The sequence below is a fragment of the Nycticebus coucang genome, chromosome 16 (assembly GCF_027406575.1).
Source record: "Nycticebus coucang isolate mNycCou1 chromosome 16, mNycCou1.pri, whole genome shotgun sequence".
Classification (NCBI taxonomy): domain Eukaryota; kingdom Metazoa; phylum Chordata; class Mammalia; order Primates; family Lorisidae; genus Nycticebus; species Nycticebus coucang.
Window position 1 is genome coordinate 2,905,737 of NC_069795.1, and position 26,468 is coordinate 2,932,204.

Here is a 26,468-nt window from a genome sequence, read left to right on the forward strand (position 1 = left end):
TTTCCAAATACGGTAAATTTTCAGTCATTATCATTCGGTTATTTATTTATTTTTTTGAGATGGAGTCTCACTGTGTCACCCTTGGTAGAGTGCTGTGGCGTCACAGCTCACGGCAACCTCAAACTCCTGGGCTTAAGTGATTCTCTTGCCTCAGCCTCCCAAGTAACTGGGACTACAGGTGCCCGCCACAATGCCCGGCTTTTTGTTGTTGTTGTTGTTGTTGTTGCAGTAGTTGTTGTTTAGCTGGCCCGGGCTGGGTTTGAACCCTACCCCCTGAGCTACTGGTGCTGCCCTCATTTGGTTATTTTTCAGCCATGACCACTTTTTCTACTTCCCAGACTGTACTGATATGAATGTTAGGTCTTCTGTTATTAGTCCCACACACCCCTAAGACTCTGTTCATTTTTTTTCAGTTTTCTTTCTTTCTGTCATTCAGACTGGGTAATTCCCCCCCCCCCATTATTATGATGATGATGATTATGATGATGATGATGATGATGATGACAGACTCTCGTTCTTGCTCAGGCTGGTCTCGAACTCCTGAGCTCAGGCAATTCACTTGCCTTGACCTCCTAGAGTGCTACGATTACAGGCATGAGCCACTGCACCCAGCGTTCTTTTATTACTTTTTTTTTATTACTTTTAATTGACATGTAATAATCGCACATATTTATGGAGTACAGTATGGTATTTTGATACATATGTAATATGTAATCATCAAATTAGGATAATTAGCTTGTCCATCATCTCAAATATTTATCATTTCTCTCTGCTGGGAATATTCAAAATCTCTTCTGGCTGTTTTACAATATACAATAAATAGTTAATAATTATTATCACTTTGTAGTGCTATAGAATATGAGAACTTACTCTTCCCGTCTAGGTGTACTTCTGTGTCCTTTAACCAATCTTTGGCCAATCCACTCCTCCTTTCTCCCCTTCTCTGCCGCTAGTAACCATTGTTCTATTTCCTAATAATACAAGCTCAACTTTTTTAGCTTATACTTATGAATGAGAACATACAGTGTTTATCTTTCTGACCCTGGCCTCTGTCACTTAATGAATGTCCTTCAGGTTCATCCACATTGCTGCAAATGACAGAGTTTTGTTCTTATTTATACCTAATTAGTATTATGTATATATACTACTTTTTTTTATTCATTCATCTGTTCATGGACACTTAATATCTTGCTGTTGTGAATAATGCTTCAGTTAACATGAGAATTCATATATCTCTTTGAAATACCTCATTTCCTTTGGCTACATATCCACTAGTATGCTGATCATATGGGAGTTCGATTTTTAGTTTTTTGAGGAACCTTCATACTGTTTCCCACAGTGGCTGTATTAATTTATATTCCCACCAACAGGGTATAAGAGTTCCTCTTTCTCTACATCATAACCAGCATTTGTTATTTTTTGTCTTTTTGGTAGTAGCCACTCTGACTGGGGTGAAATGATACCTCATCACTGTGGCTTTGAATTACATTTCCTTCCATAATTAGTGGTACTGAGCAGTTTTTCATATACCCAAAGCCATTTGTTCGTTTTTGAGAGATGTCTGTTTAGCTCATTCACCCATTTCTAATTGGCTTATTTATTTATTGGCTGTTGAGTTGAGTTCCTTGTGTATTCTGGATATTAATCACCTGTTGGATCAATAGTTTGCAAATATTTTTCACCATTCTTCCGGTTGTCTCTTTACTCTCTTGTTTCCTTTGCTGTGCACGAGCTATTTAGTTTAATATAGTCCCTTTACCTAATTTTGCTTTTGTTGCCAGAGCTTTTTTATTTTTATTTATTTATTTTTTTCTTTTTTTTTATTGTTGGGGATTCATTGAGGGTACAATAAGCCAGTTACACTGATTGCAATTGTTAGGTAAAGTCCCTCTTGCAATCATGTCTTGCCCCCATAAAGTGTGACACACACTAAGGCCCCGCCCCACTCCCTCCCTCCCTCTTTCTGCTCCCCCCCCCATAACCTTAATTGTCATTAATTGTCCTCATATCAAGATTGAGTACATAGGATTCATGCTTCTCCATTCTTGTGATGCTTTACTAAGAATAATGTCTTCCACTTCCATCCAGGTTAATACGAAGGATGTAAAGTCTCCATTTTTTTTAGTGGCTGAATAGTATTCCATGGTATACATATACCACAGCTTGTTAATCCATTCCTGGGTTGGTGGGCATTTAGGCTGTTTCCACATTTTGGCGATTGTAAATTGAGCTGCAATAAACAGTCTAGTACAAGTGTCCTTATGATAAAAGGATTTTTTTCCTTCTGGGTAGATGCCCAGTAATGGGATTGCAGGATCGAATGGGAGGTCTAGGTTGAGTGCTTTGAGGTTTCTCCATACTTCCTTCCAGAAAGGTTGTACTAGTTTGCAGTCCCACCAGCAGTGTAAAAGTGTTCCCTTCTCTCCACATCCATGCCAGCATCTGCAGTTTTGAGATTTTGTGATGTGGGCCATTCTCTCTGGGGTTAGATGATATCTCAGGGATGTTTTGATTTGCATTTCTCTAATATATAGAGATGATGAACATTTTTTCATGTGTTTGTTAGCCATTCGTCTGTCGTCTTTAGAGAAAGTTCTATTCATGTCTCTTGCCCATTGATGTAAGGGATTGTTGGCTTTTTTCATGTGGATTAATTTGAGTTCTCTATAGATCCTGGTTATCAAGCTTTTGTCTGATTGAAAATATGCAAATATCCTTTCCCATTGTGTGGGTTGTCTCTTTGCTTTGGTTATCGTCACCTTAGCTGTACAGAAGCTTTTCAGTTTAATGAAGTCCCATTTGTTTATTTTTGTTGTTGTTGCAATTGCCATGGCAGTCTTCTTCATGAAGTCTTCCCCCAGGCCAATATCTTCCAGTGTTTTTCCTATGCTTTCTTTGAGGATTTTTATTGTTTCATGCCTTAAATTTAAGTCTTTTATCCATCTTGAATCAATTTTTGTGAGTGGGGAAAGGTGTGGGTCCAGTTTCAGTCTTTTACACGCAGACATCCAATTCTCCCAACACCATTTATTGAATAGGGAGTCTTTCCCCCAAGGTAAGTTCTTGTTTGGTTTATCGAAGATTAGGTGGTTGTAAGATGTTAGTTTCATTTCTTGGTGTTCAATTCGATTCCAAGTGTCTATGTCTCTGTTTTTGTGCCAGTACCATGCTGTCTTGACCACTATGGCTTTGTAGTACAGACTAAAATCTGGTATGCTGATGCCCCCAGCTTTATTTTTGTTACTAAGAACTGCCTTAGCTATACGGGTTTTTTTCTGGTTCCATACAAAACGCAGAATCATTTTTTCCAAATCTTGAAAGTACGATGTAGGTAATTTGATAGGAATGGCATTGAATAGGTAGATTGCTTTGGGAAGTATAGACATTTTAACAATGTTGATTCTTCCAAGCCATGAGCATGGTATGTTCTTCCATTTGTTAATATCCTCTGCTATTTCGTTTCTGAGGATTTCATAGTTTTCTTTATAGAGGTCCTTCACCTCCTTCATTAGGGATATTCCTAGGTATTTCATTTTCTTTGAAACTATGGTGAAGGGAGTTGTGTCCTTAATTAGCTTCTCATCTTGACTGTTATTGGTGTATACAAAGGCTACTGACTTGTGGACATTGATTTTATATCCTGAAACATTACTGTATTGTTTGATGACTTCTAGGAGTCTTGTGGTTGAGTCTTTGGGGTTCTCTAAGTATAAGATCATGTCGTCAGCAAAGAGGGAGAGTTTGACCTCCTCTGCTCCCATTTGGATTCCCTTTATTTCCTTGTCTTGCCTAATTGTATTGGCTAGAACTTCCAGAACTATGTTGAATAGTAAAGGTGACAGAGGACAACCTTGTCTGGTTCCAGTTCTAAGAGGAAAAGCTTTCAGTTTTACTCCATTCAGTAAAATATTGGCTGTGGGTTTGTCATAGATAGCTTCAATCAGTTTTAGAAATGTGCCACCTATGCCTATACTCTTCAGTGTTCTAATTAGAAAAGGATGCTGGATTTTATCAAAAGCTTTTTCTGCATCTATTGAGAGGATCATGTGATCTTTATTTTTGCCTCTGTTAATATGGTGGATAACGTTTATGGGCTTGCGTATGTTAAACCAGCCTTGCATCCCTGGGATGAAGCCTACTTGATCATGATGAATGACTTTTTTGATGATAAGCTGTAATCTATTGGCTAGGATTTTGTTGAGAATTTTTCCATCTATATTCATGAGTGAGATTGGTCTGAAATTCTCCTTTTTGTTTGGGTCTTTTCCTGGTTTTGGTATCAGGGTGATGTTTGCTTCATAGAATGTGTTGGGGAAGATTCCTTCTTCCTCAGTTTTTTGGAATAATTTCTGCAGTACAGGAATAAGCTCTTCCTTGAAGGTTTGATAGAATTCTGGAGTGAAGCCATCTGGACCAGGGCATTTTTTAGTTGGAAGCTTTTTTATTGTTTCTTTGATCTCAGTGCTTGAAATTGGTCTGTTCAGGAGGTCTATTTCTTCCTGGCTAAGTCTAGGGAGAGGGTGTGATTCCAAATATTGATCCATTTCCTTCACATTGTCAAATTTCTGGGCATAGAGTTTCTGGTAATATTGAGAGATGATCTCTTGTATCTCTGTGGAATCAGTTGTTATTTCCCCTTTATCGTTTCTGATTGAGGTTACTAGAGATTTTACTTTTCTATTTCTAGTTAGTCTGGCCAATGGTTTATCTATTTTATTTATTTTTTTCAAAAAACCAACTCCTTGTTTCATTAATTTTCTGAATGATTCTTTTGTTTTCAATTTCATTGATCTCTGATTTGATTTTGGATATTTCTTTTCTTCTACTGAGTTTAGGCTTAGATTGTTCTTCTTTTTCCAATTCCATAAGGTCTCTTGTGAGATTGTTGATGTGCTCTCTGTCTGTATTTCGAATGTAGGCATCTAAAGCGATGAATTTTCCTCTCAAAACTGCTTTTGCAGTATCCCACAGGTTTTGGTAGCTGGTGTCTTCATTGTTGTTATGCTCAAGGAAGTTAATGATTTCCTGTTTGATTTCTTCCTGCACCCATCTGTTATTCAACAGAAGATTGTTTAATTTCCATGCCTTTGGGTGGGGTCGAGCATTTTTGTTAGAGTTGAGTTCCACCTTTAGTGCCTTATGGTCTGAAAAGATACAAGGTAAAATTTCAATTCTTTTGATTCTGTTGATATTTGTTTTGTGTCCCAGGATATGATCAATTTTGGAGAATGTTCCATGGGGTGATGAGAAGAATGTATATTCTTTATCTTTGGGGTGGAGTGTTCTATATACGTCTATCAAGCATAGTTGTTCTAGGGTCTCATTTAAATCTCTTGTATCTTTGTTTAATTTCTGTTTAGAGGATCTGTCCAGCTCTGTAAGAGGTGTGTTAAAGTCCCCTGTTATGATGGTATTATCAGATATCATATTGTTCAGACTGAGTAAGGTCTGTTTCAAGAATCTGGGAGCATTTAAATTTGGTGCATAGATATTTAGAATTGAAATGTCTTCTTGTTGTAGTTTTCCCTTGACCAATATAAAGTGACCATCTTTGTCTTTTTTGACTTTAGTTGCTTTAAATCCACATGTATCTGAAAATAAGATCGCAACTCCTCTTTTCTTCTGAATTCCATTTGCCTGAAAAATTGTCTTCCAACCCTTGACTCGGAGCTTTAATTTGTCTTTTGAAGCCAGGTGTGTTTCTTGCAGACAGCAAATGGATGGCTTGTGTTTTTTAATCCAGTCAGCCAATCTATGTCTCTTCAGTGGGGAATTCAAGCCATTAACATTTATGGAGATAATTGATAAGTGTGGTAGTATTCTATTCGTTTTATTTGGTGAGAGTCCATTACTTAGTTTTATCTTTTTCATCAGTGTGGAGGTTAGGGTCTGTCCTTTAATTTCTGAGTTTTTACTTTGCTGCTGATCCATTGTGGTGGTCAGTGTGCAGAACAGGTTGAAGTATTTCCTGTAGAGCTGGTCTTGTTGTGGCGAATTTTCTCAATGTTTGTATATCCGTAAATGATTTGATTTGTCCGTCAATTTTGAAGCTTAGCTTAGCAGGGTACAGAATTCTTGGCTGGAAATTGTTCTGTTTAAGTAGATTAAAGGTAGATGACCATTGTCTTCTTGCTTGGAAAGTTTCATTAGAGAAGTCTGAGGTCACTCTGATGGATTTGCCCCTGTAGGTCAACTGGCGCTTACTCCTGGCAGCTTGCAGAATCTTTTCTTTTGTCTTGACTTTGGACAGGTTCATCACAATGTGTCTTGGAGAAGCTCGGTTAGAGTTGAGGCGACCTGGGGTCCGATATCCCTCTGAAAGCAGTGTGTCAGAATCTTTGGTGATGTTTGGGAAATTTTCTTTTATAATATTCTCTAGTATGGCTTCCATTCCTCTGGGGCATTCTTCTTCCCCTTCTGGAATTCCTATAACTCGTATGTTGGAACGCTTTATAAAGTCCCATAATTCTGACAGTGAACGTTCTGCTTTCTCTCTCTTCTTTTCTGCCTCTTTTACTGAGTTATCTCAAGAACTTTGTCTTCTACCTCTGAAATTCTTTCTTCTGCATGGTCTAACCTGTTGCTGATACTTTCCATTGCATCTTTAAGTTCCCTGGTTGACTGTTTCATTTCCTTCAGCTCTGCTATATCCTTTTTATATTCTTCATATCGTTCATCTCTGATTTGATTCTGTTTTTGGATTTCCTTTTGGTTATTTTCCACTTTATTAGCAGTTTCCTTCATTGTTTCCATCATTTCTTTCATTGTTTTCAACATGTGTATTCTAAATTCCCTTTCTGTCATTCCTAACATTTCTGTATAGGTGGAATCCTCTGCAGTAGCTACCTCATGGTCCCTTGGCGGGGTTGTTCTGGACTGGTTCTTCATGTTGCCTGGAGTTTTCTGCTGATTCTTCCTCATGAGTGATTTCTTTTATCTGTTTCCTTGCCCTAATTTTCCTTTCACTTCCTCTTGCTCTTTAAGTTCTCGTGCCTGTGGACTAAGGGTTACAGGACCAGAAAGGTGAGAAGGTTGAAGAGCAAAAAAGGGATGAAAGAAAGGAGGACCGAGTGATAAGAAAAAAAAGAAAGATAGAGAAAGGAGAGGGGGTGGGGATAAGGAATATTGAGAAAAAGAAGAGAGGCACAGAAAGAGGGAGACAGGGCAATATAGGTGTACAGTAGGGTACTTTGACACAACCTTAAAAAACCCCACCTTCTGGGGGTTGGGTGCCCAGTTGCGTGGTTCCCTTGAGGTCAGCAGCTCTTTGCTAACCTGGTCAGACACAGTACCCCACCTCCACCAAGTAGAGAGGAAAGACAAAAATGCTATAAATCAAACCAAAACAAGCAAACAGAAAACTTTATGGAGATAAAATTGGGTGAAAAACCAAGTGATAGCGGTAGAAACACTAGCAAAAATGAAGTTGTAGTTATTAAAAAAGGCAGCAATGGGAAATTATAATTAAACTAGAAAAATTGAGAAAGAAAAAGGGATCTGTGTGGAAAAGATTGAAATTAAGAAACAAAAGAACATCGACAACGTCAAAATAAACAAACAAAAAAAACGAACCAAACAAAAAAAAAAGAAAAAAAAATACACAACCAAAAACAAAGCAGTTTGTATATGTTATTGAATATTGTCTGGGCAACGCGTGGTCTTTTGGGGTATGAGATGTTAGTCACAGTTCTGATACGACTGGAGGCTGCTGATTTCTCAAACCCCAGCAGGTAGACACCCTAAATCTCTCTTCAGCCCACTTAAAAGGCACTTTGAACTTGTAAACTTGCTGAGCAGAAGCTTTCCCAGCTTTCTCGCTGGAATCACTGCTGAAGTGGCTATCCACTTACCCAGTGTGCCAAAACCAGTCTCACTCTGCCCCTGAGGGTTAGGGCTGCAAGGCGGCTCAGACCCCACCCTTAGGCTACTTGGTTGCTGGGTTACCAGCTCCCACCAGTTTCTAGCTCTGCGACTCTGTGGGCGGAGCTTGCCGGGGCAGATCACTGACAATGGTTCCGTGTGACCCACCGCCAAACACTGGTAGCTCCGTCTGGCTCAGCGGCTCAGACTGGGGCCCTAGACAACGGCCAACGTTCTCCGCACTCCCGCTCAGGCCTTCCCCAAGGCAGTTCAACTCAGTGCCAAGTCCAAGGACATCAAAACAGTTCACAGGTAAGGCCTTTCTGGTTTGCAGTCTCGCTGCTACTGAACTTACAGTTGTGGGCGGGTTTAGACGGATTGAACACACGCGACCACTTGCCGGTTTTCCACTGTTTTAGTCCTCCTCTTGGGGTCCAGAAGTCTCTCGCTGACTCCCTGTATCCTCATAGGAGTGATGATAGGCAGTTCCCACCAGCCAGAGATGCCTGGAGTCCTATCTCCCCAGACTCACGGTGCCCAGATGCAAGGAAGCTGTTACTCGGCTGCCATCTTGCTCCGCCCCCCCGCTTTTTTATTTTTTTTAGAGACAGAGTCTCACTATGTCGCTCTGGGTCGTCTCACTATGTCGCTCTGTGATGCTCACAGCAACCTCAAACTCTTGGGTTTAAATGATTCTTTTGCCTCAGCCTCCCAGGTAGCTGGGACTACAGGTGCCTGCAACAATGCTTGGCTTTTTTATTGCTATAGTTGTCGTTGTTTAGCAGGCCTGGGCTGGATTCGAACCTGCCAGCCCCAGTGTATGTGGCTGGCACCCTAACCACTGAGCTACAGGCACTGAGCCTGTTGCCAGAACTTTTTGAGGTCTTCTTATAAAATCTTTGCCCAGGGTGGCACCTGTGTCTCAGTGGGCAGGTCGCTGGCCTCATATACTGAGGGTGGCAGGTTCAAACCCAGCCCTGGTCAAACTGCAACAAAAAAATAGCCAGGCATTGTTGCGGGTGCCTGTAGTCTCAGCTGCTCAGGAGGCTGAGGCAAGAGAATCGCCGAAGCCCAGGAATTTGGAGGTTGCTATGAGCTGTGTGACGCCATGGCACTCTACTGTGGGCAATAAAGTGAAACTCTGTCTCTACAAAAAATAAATAAATAAATATAAAGAAATGTAAAATCTTTGCCCAGACCTATGTCCTGAAGCATTTCTCCTCTTGTAGTAGTTTCTTATAGTAATGTTACAGTTTTAGGTCTTACATTTAAATCTTTACCCATTTGATTTTTGTATATGGTGAGAGATCAGGGTCTAGTTTAATTTTTCTCTTTATGGATATCTAGTTTTTTTCTGGTATTTTCCTTATCTCTATAAATAATTTTAGTTGTTTGGTATTCATTGAGGGTACAAAGAATTAGGTTACACTGATTGCATTTGTTAAAGTCCCTCTTATAATTGTGTCCTGCCCCCAAGAGGTGTGCCATACACTGTGATACCCGCAATCTCCCTCCTTCCTCCCCTCTCCCTTATTCCCCTACCCCACCCCTTGTATTAGCTCATCTATTGCCTTCATGTTAGAATTGAATACATTAGATTCTTACTTCTCTATTCTTGTGATGCTTTCCTAAGAATAATGTCTTCCACCTCCATCCAGGTTAATACAAAAGATGTAAAGTCGCCATCTTTTTTAATGGCTGAGTACTATTCCATGGTATACATATACCACAGCTTGTTAATCCATTCCTGGGCTGTTGGGCATTTAGGTTGTTTCCACATTTTGTTGATTTTAATTGAGCTGTTTTAAGCAGTCTAGTGCAAGTGTCCTTATGATAAAAGGATTTTTTTCCTTCTGGGCAGATGCCCAGTAATGGGATGGCAGGATCAAATGGGAGGTCTAGCTTGAGTTCTTTTTTTTTTTTTTTTTCTCGCTTTTTTTTTTTTTTATTGTTGGGGATTCATTGAGGGTACAATAAGCCAGTTACACTGATTGCAATTGTTAGGTAAAGTCCCTCTTGCAATCATGTCTTGCCCCCATAAAGTGTGACACACACTAAGGCCCCACCCTCCTCCCTCCATCCCTCTTTCTGCTTCCCCCCCCATAACCTTAATTGTCATTAATTGTCCTCATATCAAGATTGAGTACATAGGGTTCATGCTTCTCCATTTTTGTGATGCTTTACTAAGAATAATGTCTTCCACGTCCATCCAGGTTAATACGAAAGATGTAAAGTCTCCATTTTTTTTAATGGCTGAATAGTATTCCATGGTATACATATACCACAGCTTGTTAATCCATTCCTGGGCTGTTGGGCTTTTAGGTTGTTTCCACATTTTGTTGATTTTAATTGAGCTGTTTTAAGCAGTCTAGTGCAAGTGTCCTTATGATAAAAGGATTTTTTTCCTTCTGGGCAGATGCCCAGTAATGGGATTGCAGGATCAAATGGGAGGTCTAGCTTGAGTTCTTTGAAGATTCTCCATACTTCCTTCCAGAAAGGTTGTACTAGTTTGCAGTCCTACTACCAGCAGTGTAAAAATGTTCCCTTCTCTCCACATCTACACCAGCACCTGCAGCTTTGAGACTTTGTGACGTGGGCCATTCTCGCTGGGGTTAGGTGATATCTCAGGGTGGCTTTGATATGTATTTCTCTGCTTATTAGGGACAATGTGCATTTTTTCATATGTTTGTTAGCCATTCCTCTGTCTTCTATAGAGAAGGTTCTATTCATATCTCTTGCCCAGTGATATAGAGGATTGTTGGGTAGTTTTTGTTGATGAATTTGAGTTCTCTGTAGATCCTAGTTATCAAGTTTTTGTCAGATTCATAATATGCAAATATCTTTTCCCATTCTGAAGGTTGTCTATTTGCTTTGGTTGTTGTTTCCTTAGCTGTACAGAAGCTTTTCAGTTTGATTAAGTCCCATTTGTTTATTTTTGCTGTTATTGTAATTACCACAGAAGTCTTCTTCATAAAATCTTTCCACAGGTGGATACCTTCAAGTGTTTACCCCACCCTTTTCAAGGATTTTTTATTGTTTCATGCTTTAGATTTAAGTCTGTTATCCATCTTTTGTCAATTTTTGTAGGTGGTGAGAAGTGCAGGTCCAGTTTCACTTTTTTACATGTAGTTATCCAGTTCTTCCAGCACCATTTATTAAATAGGGGTTCTTTTCCCCAGTGTATGTTTTTGTTTGGTTTATCAAAGATCAGGTGGCTGTAAGAGGTTAGTTTCATCTCATGGTTTTCTGTTTGGTTCCAAATGTCATTGTGTCTATTTTTGTGCCAATACCATGCTGTTTTGATCACTGTGGCCTTGTAGTATAGCTGAAAGTCTGGTAGGGTGATACCTCCAGCTGTGTTTTTATTTTAAGAATTGCCTTGGCTATCCAGGGTTTCTTCTGGTTCCATACAAAACAAAGAATTACTTTTTCCAAATCTTGAAAGTATGATGATGGTATTTTAATGGGGATTGTATTGAATTCTGTAGATTGCATCGAGAAGTATAGACATTTTGACAATGTTAATTCTTCCAGCCATGAGCATGGTATGTTCCATTTGTTAATACCTTCTGCTATTTCTTTATTAGGGTTTCATAATTTTCTTTATAGAGGTCCTTTACCTCATTTGTTAGGTGTATTCCTAGGTATTTCATGTTTTTGAAGCTACCATGAAGGGAATTGCGTCCTTGATTAGCTTCTCATCTTGGCAGTTATTGGCATATACAAAGGCTACTGATTTGCGGACATTGATTTATAACCTGAGACATTGCTGTATTTTGTTGTTGTTTGTTTGAGACAGAGCCTCAGACTGTCGCCCTGGGTAGAGTGCCATGGCATCACAGCTCACAGCAACCTTCAACTCCTGGGCTCAAGCAATTCTCCTGCCTCTGCCTCCCAAGTAGCTGGAACTACAGGTGTCTGCCACAACACCCAGCTATTTTTTGGTTGCAGCTGTCATTGTTGTTTGGAGGGCCCAGGCTGGATTCTAACTGGCCAGCTCAGATGTATGTGGCTGGCACCTTAGCCGCTTGAGCCACAGGCGCTGAGCCATTGCTGTATTTTTTGATCACTTCCAGGAATTTTGTTGAGTCTCTAAGTCTTGGGGTTCTCTAAGTATAAGATCATATCATGGACAAAGAGTGAGAGTTTGACCTCCTCTGCCCCATTTATTTCCTTCACTTGCCTGATTGCTTTGGCTAGAACTTCCAGCACTATGTTGAATAGTAGTGGCGATAGAGGACATCCTTGTCTGGTTCCAGTTCTTAGTGGAAAAGCTCTCAGTTTTACTCCATTCAGTATAATGTTAGCTGTGGGTTTGTTGTAGGTGGCTTCAATCAGATTAAGAAATGTGCCACCTATTCCTAGATCCTTAAGTGTTCTTGTTACAAAAGGGTGCTGAATTTTATCATATGCTTTTTCTGCATCTATTGAGAGGATCATATGATCTTTGTTTTTGCTTCTGTTGGTGTGGTGAATTATGTTTATGGACTTGCATATGTTAAACGCCGTGGATCCCTGGGATGAAACCTACTTGATTGTGATGAATGATTTTTTAAATGTGTAGCTGTAAAATACTGGCTAGGATTTTATTGAGAATTTTTGCATCTATATTCATTAGTAAAATTGGTCTGAAATCCTTTTTAGTTGGGTCTTTTCCCGGTTTTGGTATCAGGATGATGTTTGCTTTGTTGAACATGTTGGGGAAGATTCTTTCCCCCTCAACTTTTGGGAACAATTTCTGTAGGATTGGAATAAGCTCTTCTTTGAAGGTTTGATAGAATTCTGGTGTGAAGCCATCTGGACCAGGGTATTATTTTGTTGGGAGAATTTTTTAATTGTTTCTTTGATCTCAGTTCTTGAAATTGGTCTATTCAAGAGATCTGTTTCTTCTTGGTTAAGTCTAGGGAGGGGGTGTGATTCCAGGTATTGATCTATTTCCTCCACATTGTGAAATTTCTGGGCATAGTATTTCTTGTAATATTCAGAGATGATCTCTTCTATCTCTGTGGCATCTGTTATTATTTCCCCTTCGTTGTTTCTCATAGAGGTTATTACAGATTTTACTTTGCTGTTTCTAATCTGGCCAAAGGTTTATTGATTTTATTTATTTATTTTGGAAAAACCAACTTTTTGTTTTGTTAATTTTCTGAATGATTTTTTTTTTCTTTCCATTTCATTCATCTCTGATTTAATTTTGGTTGTTCTACTGGGTTTGGGATTAGATTGTTCTTTTTCTAATTTCATAAGATGGTTCATGAGTTTATCAATGTGTTGCCTTTCTGTTTTTCAAATGTAGGCATCTAATGTGATAAATTTCCCTCTTAAGACTGCTTTTGCTGTATCCCACAGGTTTTGGTAACTTGGGTCTTCATTGTTGTTATGTTTGAGGAATTTAACAGTTTCCACTTTTATCTCTTCCTGAACCCAACTATCATTCAGCATAAAGTTGTTTAATTTCCAGGTCTTTGTGTTGGGATGAGTGTTTTTGTTGGAGTTGAGTTCCACCTTTATTGCCTTGTGGTCTTGAGAAGATACAAGGTATAATTTTTACTCTTAATTTTGCTGAGTTTTGATTTGTACCCTAGGATATAGTCTGTTTTGGAGTACATACTATGGGCTGATGAGAAAAATGTATATTCTTTAGCTTTGGGATGGTATGTTCTGCATATGTCTATTAATCTTATTTGTTCTAGGGTCTCATTTAACTCATTTGTATCTTTTTTTATTTTCTGTTTAGAGGATCTGTCTAGGTGTGTTAAAGTCCCTAGCTATTATGGTGTTACGGGATATCATATTGCTCAGACCCATCAAGGTCTGTTTCATAAATCTGGGAGTATTTAAGTTGTGTGCCTAAATGTTTAAAATTGGAATGTTTTCTTATTGTATTGTTCCTTTGACCAGTATAAAGCACCCATCTTTGTCTTTTTTAACTTTAGTTGCTTTAAATCCACTTGTATCTGAGAATAAGATTGCAACCCCTCCTTTTGTCTGATGTCCATTTGCTTGAAATACTGTTTTCCACGCCTTAACCCTGAGTACTTGATTTGTCCTTCAAGGCTAGGTGTGTTGGTAGCAGACAGCATAAGGATGGCTTATACTTTTTTATCCAGTCAGCCAGCCTGTGCCTGTTCTGTGGTGAATTTAATCCATTGACATTTATTGAGAGACTTGTTAAGTATGGTAGAGTTATATTCATCTTACTTTGTGAAAGTTTGTTGTGTAGTTTTGTTCTTTGCACCATTGTGGAAGCTAAGTTTTGACCTCTAGCTTTTCAGTGTTTGCTGGTGGTCCATTGTGATAGTCAGTGTTGAGAATAGTATTTCTAAGTATTTCTTGTAGAGCTGGTCTTGTGGCATATTTCTTCAGTATTTGTATATCCACAAAAGATTTGATTTCTCCCATCAATTTTGAGGCTTAGCTTATTAGGATACAGAATTCTGGGCGGAAAATTGTTTTGTTTAAGAATGTTGAAGATGGATGACCATGTTCTTTTGGCTTGGAAAGTTTCAGTTGAAAAGTCTGCTGTCATCCTAATGGCTCTGCCTCAGTAGGTTAATTGGCTCTTACTCCTGGCTGCTTGCAGAATTTTTTCCTTGACTTTGGGCAGCTTCATTACAGTGTGTCTTGGAGAAGCTCTGTTTGAGTTGAGATGACTTGAGGTTCAATATCCATCTGAAAGGAGTGTGTTGGGGTCTTTATGAAAACTAGGGGGAAGTTTTCATGTATGATAGCCTCCAGTAGGGCTTCCATTTCTTTGGGACAATCTTCTTTCCCTTCAGGAATCCCTATTATTTGTATGTTTGAATGTTTCATGGAGTCTTGTAGTTCTTTAAGTGCCTGTTCTGTTTTCTGTCTCTTTTTTTTCTGCCTCTCTGTCTACCTGGGAAAACTTTAACCACTTACTCTGAGCTGCTTTCTTCTCCATGGTCTTAACCTATTTTTGATACTTTCTACCGCATCTTTACATTCTCTGATTGTCTCCTTTATTTCCTTAAGCTCTGCCATATCCTTTCTATATTATATGTACTTCTCATCCAACTTTTGGTTCTGTCCTTCCATTTTCTCGTCCTTCCCCTTTATTGTTTTTATCATCCATATTTTAAATTCCTTTTCTGTCAAGTCCATTAATTCTTTACAGGTGGAGTCTTCTGCAGTAGCTGCCTAATGATTCCTTTAGGGAAGTTTCTCTGTTTTGATTTTTCATGTTGCCTGAATTTTTCCTTTGGTTCTTCCTCATGTGTTCTTCTTCTTCACCTCCTTGTCCTCCTTTTTCCTTCTCGCTGCCTTCTTTGTTTCAAACAGAAGTCCTTGTTGTTGAAGACAGTGTGTTGCAATGTGGCAACTCTGAGGTTTTTTTGGAAACAGGAGAACTCAGCCAGCAATCTCTATGGTCCTTATTCCAAACTTAGTCGCCTGCAGTGATCACCTGATTGTTTCCTCGGCATTCAGACCCTGCTGGGTTGGGATCTTGAAGCTCACAAGAATCCTTCAGGGGCAGGTTTCACAGTGCCCCCTGACTCCAGTTCCCATAGGGTGCAAGAGTCCCCCAGTCTTTCCCAAGAGTGGAGTTCTGATCCCATAGGCGGAATTAAGATGGCTGTGCTTTAGGACCCTGCTAAGACCTTCTCATGACCTTCCCACAGTGGCAGCCCCTTGGCCGCCGAAACCTTCTCAGTATGGCTGCCTCACCTGCCACCAAACCAATGGCAAATCCACTCCAACTGGCCTTCAAATATGGTTGCTGTATACTGTTCGAGTCCACCCACTTTTCCAAGCTTTCCACTTAATGCACAGCTTTCCCCAACAACTGAAAACTCTGGAAAGGCTTCCTCCCATCCTGGACCTCCATGGGAGGTCAGCTGATCCCAGCTGGTCACAATCACTTGCCTAATTCATCAGATTTCCACCACTCTGGATCATACTCTGTATCCATCTCATCACCTCCTCATTGTGCTCCCTGAGCTATGACTTTGGATAAAGTCCCCATGCCAGGTATGGCTGGATTCTCTGTTTTTCCCCAGTTTTTCTAGGAGAACTCAGCTGAATGATCCTTCTGGTTCACCATCTTGCCTCACCCCTATATTTGTAGTTTTCTTAGCACCATTATTGAAGAGATTTTTTTTCTTCCCCAATTAATGTTCTTGGCACCTTTGCTGAAAACCAGTTGGCTGTAAATAGTTGGATTTATTTGTTTCTCTTTTCTGTTCCATTCGTCTTTGTGTCTATTTTTATGCCTGTGCTGTGCTGTTTTGGTTGCTATGGCTTTGTGGTATAATTTCAAGTCAGGTAGTGGGATGGCCTTCAGCTTTGTTCTTTTCATTTGGGATTGCTTTGGTTATTTGGGATCTTTTGTGATTCCATATGAATTTATAGGGTTGTTTCTTTTATTTGTGTGAAGACTGTCATTGGTATTTTGTTAGGGATTGTGTCAAATCCGTAGATTGTTTTAGTAATAGGTATGGTCATTTTTTACAGTATTCTAATCCATGAACATGGGATGTCTTTCATTTTTTTTCTGTGTTCTTTTCAATTACTTTTATCAATGTTTTATCATTTCCTTATACAGGTCTTTTACCTCATTGGTTACATTTTTTCCTAGGCATTTAGATTTATTTATTTTTTGGTTGCTGTTGTAAATGGGGTTGCCTTATTGATGTATTTTTCGGCTAGTGCATCCTTGGTATGTAGAAATGCTACTGATTTTGTGTGTTTTTGTATCCTGTAACCTTACTAAATTCATTTATTGGTTTTAAAGATTTTCTGGCAGGGCCTTTGGGTTGTCTGTACTTAACGTTTATGTCACCTGCATATAGAGATAATTTGGCTCATTTCTTTTTAATTTGTATGGTCTTTATTTCTATTTTCTAATTGCTCTTAAGAGTACTCCCAATACTATGTTGAATAAAAATGGTGAAAGTGAGTGTCCTTGTATTGCTCCAGACCTTAGAGGGAAAGCTTTCACCTTTTTCCTGTTAAGTATGATGCTGCTGTGGGTTTGTCATATATGGTCTCTAATTTGTTGAGGTACATTTCTTCTATATTTAACTTGGTGAGAGTTTTTATCATGAAAGGTTATTGAATTTTACCTAATGCTTTTTTGTGTGTCTGTTTAGATGATTGTGTAGTTTTTTTTCTCCTGATAGGCTGTATTGTGTTTATTGATTTGTGTATGGTGAACCATTCTTTCATCTGTGGAATAAATCTTTCTTGATCATAGTGAATGATCTTTTTATTGTGCTGCTAGATTCAGTTTGCTAGTATTTTTGTTGAGAATTTTTACATCTATGTTCATCAGGGATGTTGATCTATAGTTTTCATTTTTTGTTGTGTTCTTTTCTGGTTTTGCTTTCAGGGTAATGCTGGTCTCATAGAATGAGTTTGGAAGAATTTCCTCCTCTTAAGTTTCTGAAATAGTTTGAGAAGAATTGGTATTCGTTTTTCAAATGTTTAGTAGAATTTCCAAGTGAAGCTGTAGGTCCTGGGCTTTTCTTTCAATTACAGATTCAATCTTATTACTTGTAAGTGACCTGTTTAAATTTCTTTTCTTCTTGGTTCAATCTTGGTAGATTGTTTGTGCCCAGGAAGTTATCTATTTCTGCTAGGTTTTCTAAATTTGTTGGCATATAGTTGTTCATAATAGTCTTTCATGATAGTTTGTATTTCTCTAATATCAGTTGTTATGTATCCTTTTTCATTTCTGATTTTATTTATTTGGGTTTTTTCTTTTTTTTCTATAGCCACTCCTGCCTGGTTTTTGTTTCTTTTTTGACAGAATATTTTTTTTGCATCCCTTCAATTTACAGGTGAAGTGAGTTTCTTACAGGCACCATGTTGTGGATCATTTTTTGTTTAAATCCACTCAGCTACTCTCTCTCTCTCTCACTCTTTTTGTAGAGACAGAGTCTCACTTTATTGCCCTCGGTAGAGTGCTGTGGCAACACAGCTCATAGCAACCTCCAACTCTGAGCTTAGGTGATTCTCTTGCCTCAGCCTCCCAAGTAGCTGGGACTACAGGCACCTGCCACAACGCCTGGCTATTTTTTTGTTGCAGTTTGTGCAGGGCTGGTTGTGAACCCGCCACCCTCGGTATATGGGGCTGGCACCCTACCCACTGAGACACAGGCGCTGCCCCAAGTCTGTCTCTCTTAAGTAAAGAATTTATTTTGTTTACATTCAAGGTTAATATTGATAAGTTAGGACCTAGGACTTAACTCCTGTCATTTTGCTAATTGTCTTCTGGTTGTTCTACATATTCTTTGTTGGGGTTGGTGGTTTTCTGCAGTGATAAGGTTTGATTCTTTACCTGTCTCCTTTGTGCATCTAATCTACCAAAGTTTTATACTTTAGTGTGTTTTCGTAATAGTTTTTGTATTCTTTTCACTTCCATTAAGCATTTCTTGTGATGTGGTCTAGTAATGAATTCCTGCAAGTTTCTGCTTGTCTGGGAGAACTTTATTTTTCCCTCATCTCTAAAGGATAGCTTTGCTGTGTGTATAGCTTTTGCCAGTTATTTTGGCTGGCAATTTTGTTTCTTCCAACAGTTTGAATATAATATTCCATTCTACTGGCCATTAAAGTTTCTGTGGAGAAATCTGCTATTAGTTTAATGGAGATTCTCTTGAATGTGACTTGGTGCTTATCTCTTGCTGGTTTTAGAAGTCTTCCATTTTTTGTGTTTGACTTTTGAAAGTATGACTATAGTATGTCTTGGGAAGGATCTTTTTGGGCTAAATCTGTTTGGAGATCTTAAGCTCACTGGATGCTAAGGATGTGATTTTGGTTGCAGCCGTCGTTGTTTGGCAGGCCCGGGCTGGTTTCGAACCCACCAGCTCAGGTATATGTGACTGGCGCCTTAGCCGCTTGAGCCACAGGGGCTGAGCCCTAAGGATGTGATTTTGATGTTTATATTTTTCTCCAGACTTAGGAGGTTTTCAGCTATTATTTAATTAACTAGTGTTTCTCTTCTTTATCTTTTTTTTTTGTAGAGACAGGGTCTCACTTTATGGCCCTCGGTAGAGTGCCGTGGCCTCACACAGCTCACAGCAACCTCCAACTCCTGGGCTTAAGCGATTCTCTTGCCTCAGCCTCCCAAGTAGCTGGGACTACAGGCGCCCGCCACAACGCCCAGCTATTTTTTGGTTGCAGTTTGGCCAGGGCCGGGTTTGAACCCGTCACCCTCGGTATATGGGGCCAGCGCCTTACCGACTGAGCCACAGGCACCGCCCTCTCTTCTTTTTCTTAATTCCTATTATTTGAAATTTGTTTGGTGGCGCTTAAGTCTTGTAGACTTTCTTCACTCTTTTTTTTTTTTTTTTTTATTGTTGGGGATTCATTGAGGGTACAATAAGCCAGGTTACACTGATTGCAATTGTTAGGTAAAGTCCCTCTTGCAATCATGTCTTGCCCCCATAAAGTGTGACACACACCAAGGCCCCACCCCCCTCCCTCCTTCCCTCTTTCTGCTTCCCCCCCCATAACCTTAATTGTCATTAATTGTCCTCATATCAAAATTGAGTACATAGGATTCATGCTTCTCCATTCTTGTCTTCACTCTTTTTCATTCTTTTTGTTTCCTCCTCCTTCTGACTGGGGAAATATTTCAAATGACCTGCCCACATGTTCAGAGATTCTTTCTTCTGTTTGAGTCTGCTATTGAAGCTCTTTATTATATTTTTTATTTCATTCATTGAGATGAATTCTCTTTGTTGAATATCTCATTCAGGTCAGGAATTATTTTTCTGATTTCATTGAGTATTTTCTTTTTCTTTCTTTCTTTTTTTTTTTTTTTTTTGAGACAGAGTCTCAGTATGTCACCCTTGGTATAGTGCTGTGGTGTCACAGCTCACAGCAACCTCAAAATCTTGGGCTTAAGTGATTCTCTTGCCTCAGCCTCCGAAGTAGCTGGGACTAGAGAGGCGCCCACCACAACGCGTGGCTAGTTTTTTTGTTGCAGTTGTCATTGTTGTTTAGCTATTCACTGAGCTATGGGCCCCGATCCCTCATTGACTATTTTCTTATACCCTATTGAGTTTCCTTAAGATCATTTGGAATTCCTTTTTTGTCAGTTTGTTGAGTTTGTGGGGTTTTGATACTAGAGTATTATGTTCTTTTGTTGGTATTATAGTTCCTTATTTTTTCATGATTCTTAAGTCCCTGCATTGATGTCTGTGTGTTTAATATAACAATTTGCCTTTTCTTAACTTTCTAGAATGACTTTTTTACCAGCCTGAGCAAGAAAAATACCCCATCTCTACTAAATAAATAAATAAATAAAACTAGCTGGGCATGGTGGTGGTATCTGTAGGCCCAGCTACTTGGGAGGGAGAGGCAAGAGGATCACTTAAGCCCAGGAGTCTGAGGTTTCTGTGAGCTATGATGCCACAGCACTCTATCAGGGCAACAGAGTGAAATTCTGTCTCAGAAATTTTTTTTGAATTTCTTTGGTAGAGACTTTCACCTGTACTTGGGTTCTAGTGTGCCTATTGGGAAGTGTGGTAAGTCTATTTCCAGATAGGTACACAGATGATATTGTCTCTGTGCAGCTTCTTCAGCTGCGTTCCACAGCAGCAATAACTATCTATAAGAGCCTTAGTGGCCTTGTCTGCAGAAGTTTGTGGCAGTGGTGATGATAGAGTACATTGTTAATATCCTTGGTGTCAGGAGCTGTTGGGGTCCACATAGTCTCATTTTCCACACAATGGGAAGACTTAGCCATGGGAATCCCTGTTGATGTCAGGTCTGACACAGCATACAAGTAGCTCCCATGACACTGGGTTCCAGGTGCAGATGGTCAGAACAGCTGTGGGGTCAGGGTCCTAGGCTCGGGGCCTTGCAAACCTATTGTGGCACCTGGGTCTTGGGGTTTAGGTTTACTCTCTGTACAGAGGTGCATGTAGATTGCCCACAGAGCAGCGATCTGTGACTCTGAGGCACCCCCTAGCAGCTTGGGCCGAGGGGTCTGGGTTATAGCTGTAATTCTACTCCTAGAAGGAAGGGCACAGAACTGGTCAAATTTCAGAGAAGAAAGGGTGCTCTGGGGCTTTGGGCCTGAGGAGCAGGGTACAGTTGCCTATTGAGAACCTGAGCTAATAGGGCTCAGTAGTAACTCAAGTCCCAGAGGATGAGGCGCTGAGCAGAAGTGATTCTAGACTCAGGATGGTGGGGCTGAGCAGTACCCCAGACTTTGTGAGGCCAGGCATAGCAGCAACAGGTACCTCAAATGGCTGGGGATAGCTTTTGTTTGGGTCCTAAGGGACAGGGATGGCACTGCTGTGACTCCACTCCCCAGGGAAGGGGGTGTCTTAGCACCTCAACCTCTAGGGCACTAGTCCAGCTCCAGGGAAGCAGGGTACTAGAGGCACTAGAGTTATGTGAGCTGTAGGGTGGGGTGTCTCAGCGCAGCCACTGCGGTTTTGCTGGATGGCAGGTACTGTGTCAGCTCAACCCTAGGATGCTCAGCTGCTCAGTTCGGCCAGGGCACCAATTCCCCAGGGGGCAAGGTGCTGCTGCAGCTCAGGCCTGGGGTGTGTGACTGTTCTGGGAAGTCCAGGCGTTGTTTCCCTGGAATGAAGAGTGCTCCTTCAGCTTAGGTATTGGGGTGTGTGGTCACTCTGGGTGGCCAAGGCACTGTTCCCTAGGATGCCAGGGAGTTATGACACAGTCAGCAGACATTCCCTTCCCCTTAGCCTATATTCCCCGCATGTGCTGTCACTCAGCTGACTGTGATTTCCTCGTGATGATGTTGCTGAGAGGTTACTCCTGGTGGGCTGCATCCTTGACTGCATGTGTCCTACAACTTTAATGGGCTGTTTAATTTTACCTTTTGGTGTGTGTGTGGGGGAGGTTCACAGCTATTTCTTCATCTTGTGTAGTTATTTTTTTTTGCTCTGAAATTTCCTTTTTTTATAGCATACATTTTATTTTATTCATTATGTTTTACTTATTTATTATTTTTTTTATTAAGTCTTGTTGTTCTGAAATTTCCTTATCATTTATGGATTACTTTTCTCACATCAGCCTTAGCCACATAAAATAGTGTTTTCGTTCATTTAACAATTATGTACTGAGCCCTTACTCCAAGTATTGGGGACGCAGTGGTGAGCAGTACAGCTGAAGTCCCTACTTTCATGAAGCATCAGCCTAGTGGAGGGGGGGAAAGAATTCCATGGAGGAAGTGTCATGAGAGGATCAGCAGAGATGAGTAGGGAGGGAGGGCGGGAGAGGGTGGTGACTGATGGCCTCTCTGGGGAGACACGAGTGAAGATGAAAGTTGATTCTTTCTTAGAGTTTCCATCTCTCTGTTTCCATTACCTGTCCTTATCTTCCTTTGTTTTCCATTAGAAAAAGAGGCAGAATTGTGTTTCCCCGCCACAGTCATATGTGAAGTCCTAATCCTCAGTCTCTTATAATTGGCTATATTTGGAGATAGGGTCTTCTAAAGAAGAAATTAAGATTCCAAAATCTGTCCTTTCTGCATCTGTTTCAGACAGTTGTTTTGTCTCTTCAAACTGTGCTTTCTCTTTCCTTTTGCCACACTTTGTAATTTCTGGTTGAAAGCTAGGCATGGTTTGTCAATTAACAGGAACCAAAGCCTTTACTGTGATGTTTCATATTAGTTAGAAGTTGGGCTGGGTCTAATGCAAGTGTGAGAGACTTTGTATTCCTCTAGTACCCTTGTTTATTCTGCCCTGGGTTTTCCTTATAATACCTCCTCAGAGCCTGTGTTTTGTAGCTCTTTCATCTGTAATCCCTTGTTTTAATAATCTCTGTTGTGTGTTATTGTGTATTGTAATCAAAAATCTCTGTTGGTATGATTTAAGGTGTGTGTGGGAGGGAAGTGTTCATCATCTTTAGATTAAATCTAAGTCTTTTAGTGGGCCTGTGTCCCTGCGCTATGACCCTGACAGACCATTCTCAGCCCTCTCCTCTTTATGAGAGTGAAAGATGGCAGAAGGGCCTAGGATGGGAAAAGTACCCTTCCCTTTAAATGGGATAAGGCTGTGATAGCCTTTTTCCCTGGAGAAGAGCCTTTGTAATGGAGTGCACCCCGTGTGTGCTTCCCGATGGTCACTCTCCCTTCCCCTGCTATAGCCAGGAGGGTACCTTTCTTGGCTCTTCACTATGAGAACCTGGTGGGGTTCCTAGAGGCACAGTCCACAAAATGTGGGGTCTACCTAAGACTGTGATCTCCCAAGAGTGATTTGCTCTCATGGGTGCTCAGCTTCTAACAGTTTGTCAGAGTGGTCATTTAAAAGTTCCTGTCAGTCAGGGCTCTAGTGGCTTTTCCTCTAGGGAAGCAGGTCTTGCTATGACTCTCTTGGTTTCAGCGTGGCAGGTTACCCTGTGACCTCCATTCCCCGAAAGCAATCTAAGAAAAGTCACTGACTTTCAGTTTGTTTAGCTTTTCTGTTGTTAAGGATGGGAGTGATGATTTCTAAGCTCTTTGCATGTTGGAGCTAAAACTAGTAAGCCGAATTTGAAAGGAACAGGGCATATATGTGTGTGTTGTGGGCAGAATGGACATTGGGGAAATGGACTTTGGCATGTTCTGGAAGCGGAGAACAGACCAGTGCTCCTAGTACATGGTGGGGACGGGTGACTGACATGCAGAGAGCCCAGGGAAGCAGAAGGGCTAGATCAGGTGGGGCTACCTCAGCCAGGCTGGAGATGTGAAGTTTGTGCTAAATGTGGTGAGGGCCTGCTGGAGAGCAGGGCAGGGCACATTCTGATTCCCTTTATGCTTCACTCTGGCAGCAGTGTGGCAGATGGTGGGAGTGGGAAGTGGCGGATGGAGTGCTGAATGAGATGCCTCTGGGAAGGCCAGTGCAGGTGAGGCGGGACAGCTTTACCTAGCATGGGAGTTGAGGGCTGAAGGTGTGTGTGGAGGCAGAGTGGCAAGACGTCTAATGGATGTGAGAGGACCTCGTAACCATGGGTATCTTGGGTGAGTGTCTGTGTAGTTCACTGAGATGGGAAGGCGAGGTTGGGGGTGGGGGAGAGCATAGAGCCCCAGTGGCTAGCGTCTGCCTTATAAAACCTACAGTGGCAGTGGATCTCCAGAGGCTGTCAAGACGGGCTTCTGTGGATGTGAAGTCTGGAGTTCCTGGGGAGACTAAGGTTGGGGAAATGGACTTGAGAGTCGCTGGCAGATGCATGGGATTTGAAGCACCGGGGAGGAGATGAAGTCACCTAAGGGGAGTAGACAGAGAAGGGAGCCCAGGACAGAGCTCTGTGGGTGCTCTGACATCTAAAGGGAGGCGCCAGGAGGAGCTGGTGAGGAGGGATTATTGTGGAGGCCGAGAAGAGAAAGCGTATCAGGGTGGAGGGAGTGCTCAGCTGTGGCCAGTGAGTGGAAGCGAAGGGAGATAAGAGCTGAGTGCCAACATAAAGGTCATTGGTGACCTTAAGAAGGATTGTCTGGAGTTGCTGAGATGTAAAGGAGGTAGTGTGAAGTGAGGCAGGAGCAACAACAGACAGCTTCCTCTTGGGCAGTTTCTAGGAAGGGAAACAAAAACCGTCCAGCTCACACACCAGTTTGGAGTCAAGAAGGATGATGTTCTTACCTTCTTTCCTTGTTGTTCAAAGTTTGTAATCGTGGGCTTGTATGTGTATGTTGCTGCTGGACCAGTGCATGTTCCTAAGTTCCAGGGAGCAAGACGTATAGCCCAATATGTGGCTGGGAAGTGGCCAGGGAGCAAGCATGCTTGTGTTTAAAACACGCTGGTATCATCACTGACAGTTTGGTCAACAAGTGACAAGAAATATCTGTTGCTATATCCTTTATTTTTCATACTTCCTATTGAAGTTTTCATTTCTCCTGTCATGCATTTAATGTCTAAGACTGCTGGTGTGTGTTTGTTTTTAATGTCTTTTGAAAAAAATGGCTTGGTGCCCGTAGCACAGTGGTTATGGCGCCAGCCACATACATCAAGGGTGGCAGTTTTGAACCCGGCCTGGGCCAGCCAAACAACAATGACAACTGTAACAAAAAATAGCCAGGCATGGTGGTGGGTGCCTGTTGCCTCAGCTACTTGGGAGGCTGAGGCAAGAGAATCACTTAAGCCCAAGAGTTTGAGGTTGCTGTGAGCTGTGATGCCACGGCACTCTACCAAGGGCAACATAGTAAGACTTTGTCTCAAAAAAAAAAAAATGGCATCCTATTCTGCTTAATAGATGATAGAGCTACTTTTATCTCCTTGAGGGAGGCATTAACAATTTTTAAAAACATTTCTTCTCACTACACAACCTCTTTCCTTTGTTTCTGTTTAAAACAATGCTTACCTATCTTTTCTCAGGGGTCTGGTGATGCATGGCTGTCTGTCATATTTAGTGGTGGGATTTATAATGCTGATCAGATAGTTATCCACCTTTGCAGAGGTGGGTAGACTTGTCCATGGGGCTCACGAACTTGCCTGCACTTCGAGCTGGTACACTTACTTACTGGGATCGCATGGCCAGTATATTTGATATGCCTCTTGGGTTACTCAGATTGTCCGAAGACGACTCATCTGCTCTCCTGTCCTGAGGGCAAACGCCTGTAAACTCTGGAGACAAAGTGAGGTAGAGGGAAAGTCCCTAGTCTTTGTAGGTATGTGTTTACTTACTCTTCACACTTTCTAAATAGGACGTCCAGTCTCAATTGTGACTAATGCCCCAACTCCAGAGATTTTGTATACATTTTCAGAGGCTTTCAAGAAAATAACCTTTAGAAAAAAAAATAAGAGAAAATTAAAAAAAAAAAGAAAATAACCTTTAGGCTCGGCGCCTGTAGCACAGTGGTTATGGCACTGGCCATATACACCGAGGCTGGCGGGTTCGAACCCAGCCCGGGCCAGCTAAACAATAATGACAACTGCAACAAGAAAATAGCCAGGCATTATGGCAGGTGCCTGTAGTCCCAGCTACGTGGGAGGCTGAGGCAAGAGAATCACTTAAGCCCAAGAGTTTGAGGTTGCTGTGACCTGTGATGCCACGGCACTCTACCAAGGGTGACATACAACCTTTCATAATGTGAAAACACTGTTTGCGGTGTTTTCTTGCAGCCTGTACAGAAACAGGTCATGGGCTGCATTTGATGTCTGTGCCATAGTTATCCACCTTTGCAGAGGTGGGTAGATGGTGATTGTACTTAGGAGTGGCCACCCTACTTGTTCTACTAGGCTATCAGTGTGGGAGAGTGAGCTGGGTTTGGGTTTTGTTGTTGCTGTGGTTACCTTCCAGTCCAACTGGTGTCAGATTTTTCTAACCCAGTGGTTCTCAACCTTCCTAATGCCACAGTGTATTTTCATTGTTACAAAGGGGTTGCGACTTAGCCTGAGGGCTGAGTTGCCAAGGTGTCTTTGCCCTTTGCTTTTGGCCTTCCCTCTGTGCCTATGCCTCAGCTGCTCTGTGTCTTCGGCAAGTCTATACTAGAAAAAGTTTCCTGGCCCTCTCCCAAAGTAGGAGAACTCTGTGGTCTGGACTGAGATGGTTCTGCACCCTCCCCAGGGTACAGCAGTTCTAGCCTTCCTCAGCCTTAGCCGTCTCCCCTCTTGTTCTGTAGGAGAAATGCCTTTGGCCTGGGCATGGTGTTGTATCAGCTCCCACTGAAAGATCTTTCAGTCTACTGA

The 26,468-nt window shown here is 41.2% G+C and overlaps 1 protein-coding gene across 3 annotated transcripts in view; it reads left to right on the plus strand.

Moving 5' to 3' along the window:
• Positions 1 to 26,468, plus strand: part of HSF2BP (heat shock transcription factor 2 binding protein) — a 157,116-nt gene that overhangs the window by 129,356 nt on the left and 1,292 nt on the right. The gene's annotated exons all lie outside the window — the stretch shown is intronic.